This window comes from Cyrtonyx montezumae, unplaced genomic scaffold, assembly GCF_038088225.1.
Source record: "Cyrtonyx montezumae isolate F1298 unplaced genomic scaffold, pur_monq_1.0 scaffold_28, whole genome shotgun sequence".
NCBI lineage: Eukaryota > Metazoa > Chordata > Aves > Galliformes > Odontophoridae > Cyrtonyx > Cyrtonyx montezumae.
Window position 1 is genome coordinate 2,398,509 of NW_027072025.1, and position 5,063 is coordinate 2,403,571.

The following is a 5,063-nucleotide window of genomic DNA, read 5'->3' on the forward strand; positions in this document are numbered from 1 at the left end:
ATCCGTGAAGAGGGCATACGTCATTTTCTGGTAGTTCATTATATGGTGGGCCTTTTTAGCACGTGGTATCTGCTCTGATGGGGATTTTCCAAATTTCTTGCCTTCAGGCCAGTCCATGATCACCTCCAGGATTCCTGGATGGTTGAGGTTCCCCATCCAAGCTCGCTGTGTAGCCAGTGCAATCCACTTACTCCAGGTGGCATCGGTAGCATGATGGGTGGGGGGAACCTTTCCTTTGAACATCCAATTCAGCACTGGCAGTCGAGGTGCCAGGAGGAGCTGTGTCTCAGTACCAATTACTTCAGAGGCAGCCCAAATCCCCTTGTATGCTGCCAAAATCTCCTTCTCAATTGGAGTGTAGCACTCCTCTGAACCCCTGTACGCACTGCTCCAAAATCCAAGGGGTCGGCCTCGAGTCTCCCCAGTGGCTCTTTGCCACAGACTCCAAGTGGGACTGTTCTCTCCAGCAGCAGTGTAGAGGATGTTTTTCACATGCTGTCCCAACCGTACTGGCCCCAGGGCCACAGTACGGGCTATCTCCTGCTTAATTTGCTCAAAGGCCAGCGGCTGTTCAGGACCCCATGCAAAATTATTCTTTTTTCTTGATAGAGGGGGCTTACTAGGTGGCTGTAGTTTGGGATGTGCATCCTCCAAAAACCTACTACACCCAGAAAAGACTGTGTCTCTTTCTTGCTAGTGGGTGGTGACATACTGGTGATTTTGTCAATCACATCTCCTGGAATGTGACAAAGTCCATCTTGCCATTTTACTCCTAGGAACTGAATTTCTAGGACAGGTCCTTTCACTTTGTTCCGGTTAATAGCAAAACCAGCACCCAGAAGAATTTGGATTATTCGCTCTCCTTTTTTAAAAACTTCCTCTGCTGTATCACCACACACAATAATGTCATCAATGTACTGGAGGTACTCAGGTGCCCCACCCGGTTCCAGTGTGGTTTGAATCAGCCCATGGCAAATGGTTGGGCTCTGTTTCCACCCCTGGGGCAAGCGGTTCCAGGTGTACTGAACGCCTCTCCAGGTGAAAGCCAACTGTGTTCTGCACTCTGTGGCCAAAGGAATAGAAAAGAATGCATTGGCAGTGTCAATGGTGGCATACCACTTGGCTGCTTTTGACTCCAGTTCATATTGCAGCTCCAACATATCTGGCACAGCAGCACTCAGTGGGGGTGTGATTTCATTCAGGCCACGGTAATCTACCGTCAGCCTCCATTCTCCACTGGCTTTACGCACCGGCCATATGGGGCTGTTAAAAGGGGAGTGAGTGTTGCTGATCACTCCCTGGCTCTCTAGCTGACGGATCAGGTTATGAATGGAGAGCAAGGAATCCCTGTTGGTGCAGTACTGCCGTCTGTGGACTGTTTTTGTAGCAATAGGTACCTGCTGCTCTTTCACTTTCAGTACCCCCACAACAGACAGATCTTCTGACAGGCCAGGTAAAATAGACAGCTGCTGAATGTTGTCTGCATCTACAGCAGCTATTCCAAAAGCCCATCGGTATCCCTTGGGATCCTTGAAATGTCCCCTTCTGAGATAGTCAATACCGAGTATGCATGGAGCCCCCTGTCCAGTCACTATGGGATGCTTCTGCCAGGTATTACCGGTGAGGCTTATTTCTGCCTCCAAAACAGACAGTTCATGAGAACCCCCAGTCACTCCAGAAATATTAATCAATTCTGTCACTTTATAACTCAAGGGCATCAGAGTGCACTGTGCACCAGTGTCCACCAGTGCCTTATATCTTTGTGGCTCTAATGTGCCAGGCCATCTAATCCACACAGTCCAATTACACTCTATTATCCCTTTCCCTCCCCTGGCTGAGGGCAGGGCCCCTCTATTGGTTACCTGCAGTGACGGGAGCAATTTTGTTGGTGGCTGATCTCTGCTGTAGTTCTCTCACCCGTGCTCGCAGTGCAGGAGTGGGTTTTTTACGCCACTTCCTCATGTCCTCTCCGTTTTCTCGTAAGAAGCTCCACATGGCCACACGTGACATGATGTTACTGCTGTCATTTGCTCGTGCAGAGAGGCTGTGGCCTTTGGTGGCCGAGACTTTCAACAGTTTGATCAATTGCTTCATCAGATTCTTTGGGTCATGCTTGTCTTCATCAGGTGTTTCCAATACTGACACAGGTTCATCCCTATTCATCAGTAATGACAGTTCCTCCAGTATAGTTTCCTGTGTCTTCTTTATCTCACCTACTTCTTCTGCTACTACAGCTGCAATGGAAGCACGTGATGGTGGGAACTTTTGTTCAAAGTTTTGGAGTGTAATAGTCAATTCATAACCTGGGAGTCTTCTGTCTTGCCCCTCGAATCTATGGAACATTGCTACCAGTGTACTTGCGTACCTCTCTGGTGCTGTTTTTGAGAGCTTGCAATATACATCAGGTGTACACCTTACTCTATCAGGATCACTGTCCTGGTGTGGATTGTTAGGGACGAAATTGGGATCATACAGCATCTCTACTACGGCTGTTTCTCTCAAAAATTGGATGCCTTTCTCCACGGTGTTCCATCTTTCCACCTTAGGCTCCAGATCATCTTTGTAAGGATATCTATCCTTTACAGCCACTAGTACTCGTTCCCAGAGGGTAGCGACTCCATTCAGACATCTGCCAATTCCTCTGTCGATAGCTGGGTCTCGAGCAATGCTTCCCAGTTGGCGGGCTTCGCTGCCATCTAGGGACATGCAGGCACCACTGTGACAACACCGCAGCAACCAGGTGACAATAGATTCACCCGAGCGCCGTACAAACTCCTTTCTTGAACCTTGGATTTCAGTCATCTTTAGGGGCCGATGAGTAGTGGTAACAGTGACTCCATCATCATCACTGTCTTCTCCATGTCTCTCACTTTTCTTAGTGGCCTTTCTAGGTGGTGGTAGTGGTGGTGCTGAGAAGGGCCCCTCGCCTGGATCTTTCTTTTCTTTCTCTGCTTCTTCTTCTTTCCGTTTGTCATGGTTTTATGATTTTTGGTACTGGTATTCCACATCATAACATCATGTAGTGCATTTAGAGTTAAAGAGTTTATGTTCCAGCTCTGTGGATCATCGATAGTTCCAGGTATGCCTGTCTCAGAAGAGAAGAAGAACTACATTCCCCAGAGGACTTTGCGATGCTTTGCGTTCTTACGTGTTTACGCTCAGAGGGAAAGATAAAAACTGTCTTCAGTCACGGGACTCTCTCTTCCCTTCGGGACCGAGCTCGGCAGTGGGTGTTTGTTGCAGTCGTCCGCCTTCAGCGTTAGCGTAAGGCCTTCGGTTTATCGGACACTCTCTCTCTTGCTCATTTTATTTGATTCATTTGCCTCAATTCCAATTATATTATATTATATTGTGTTATTTTCCTTTCTGATATCTTATTTAGTAAATTAGCTTTCCTCCTCAGATCGCTGCCGTTGTTTTGTTCCTGGGCCCATCTCCCTTCTCCTTTTTCCCTTTTCCCCCTTCCCCTTCCCCGGGGTGTGGGCCCGTGGGTCCCCTGCCTTAATTGTCACGGTACCGGGTCGAACTGTCCCTCAAACCGTTGACAATTTTGGCGCCCAACGTGGGGCTCGAACCCACGACCCTGAGATTAAGAGTCTCATGCTCTACCGACTGAGTTAGCCGGGCAGAGACATACTTTTAGAGTGAATCTCTGTCTTTCGTTCGGAAGCTTATCTGTACTGCAGGTCCTGTACGGCAAAACACGACCTTGAAGTCCAGGCGTACTGCCAGTTCTCCTGGAATATTTGTAAACTTTTCAGGTGCTGCCAGCTTGTTTGAGTAAAAGAAAAAAAAACGTTTTTACTGTTTCTGTTATAACTGCCCTTACAGGGATTGTATTTCATTGCTTTTTCCCTTTTAATGCTCAAAACGTACTGGAACTTGGTTAAGCTTGCCAGTCTGATCTATGGACCCTGGTCCCTATATGACAAACTAAAAGCAGTGATGGTGGCATCTACCAGATACCTGGGCTCCCCGGCTAATGTAGCAAACGATACCATGTTAACAAACCAAACAATATTTGAATGGGTGTCCAGGTTCTCCTCTCAGTTCCTTATGAATTTTCAAGATTACAGCTTAGGGACTATGTTAGCATTTGGGATATTAGTCCTCCTGAATGTACTCTCTGTAATAGGGTTTTACATTGCATGGAGGAAGCTTTTCCCAGAAACAGAGAATGCTGAATGGCAGGGAAAGTGGAGAGTTTTAGGAAAGAAATTAGAAGCATGGGGACCCCCGGTGCCATGGGATTTTACTCCTGAGCACTTACAGGATCCTGAGGAGCTAGGCCTGTATCTGAGTAATGGGTGTTGCGGCTCAGAAAGATCTGAGGTGGAACAGCTTATCTGGGGCTCGGCTTATGCTTACTGAGGCATATATACTGTGCTGGAGAGAGAGTGTGTCCAAACTGAGGCTCAGACCAAAGGGGAAGACCTCCCAGGCACATCTGACCATCCAGAGAAAGCACCGGTATCAAAGTCAGTTGCCCCGGTGGAAGGCCAGAAATGGAAACGTGTGTCCTCACGCCTAGAACGCAAAGAAGAGGTGGCGAAAGAAGAGGAAGATCCAGGCGAGGGGGGGTCCTCAACACCACCACCACCAAGAAAGGCAACAAAGAAAAGTGAGAGGCATGGACATAGTGATGATGAGGATGATGAGAGAGTCAAAGTTACCACGTTTCGTCGACCCATGAAAATGTCTGAGATCCAAGGCTCAAGAAAGGAGTTTATTCGACGTCCGGATGAGAGCATTGTCACTTGGTTGCTTCGGTGTTGGGACAACGGGGCCAACAGCGTGTCCCTCGACAGTAATGAAGCTCGCCAACTAGGAAACATTGCCCGTGACCCAGCTGTCGATAGAGGGATCAGCAGGTATATGGATGGAATCGCCAGCCTCTGGCAACGAATGTTAGTAGCTGTGAGGGAAAGATATCCCTACAAGAGTGACCTGGCACCTAAAGTGAAAAGATGGAAAACTATTGAGGAAGGCATCCAGTATTTGAGAGAAACAGCTGTGGCGGAAATGCTGTATGATCCCACGTTTGATCCTGAAGATCGGGACCA

At 48.0% G+C, this 5,063-nt stretch overlaps 1 non-coding gene across 1 annotated transcript; it reads right to left on the reverse strand.

The window, feature by feature from the left end:
- Positions 1-3,554: 3,554 nt before the first annotated feature.
- Positions 3,555-3,627, reverse strand: TRNAK-CUU (transfer RNA lysine (anticodon CUU)). Its single transcript has one exon. It is a non-coding gene; the product is annotated as a tRNA-Lys (tRNA).
- Positions 3,628-5,063: the final 1,436 nt, after the last annotated feature.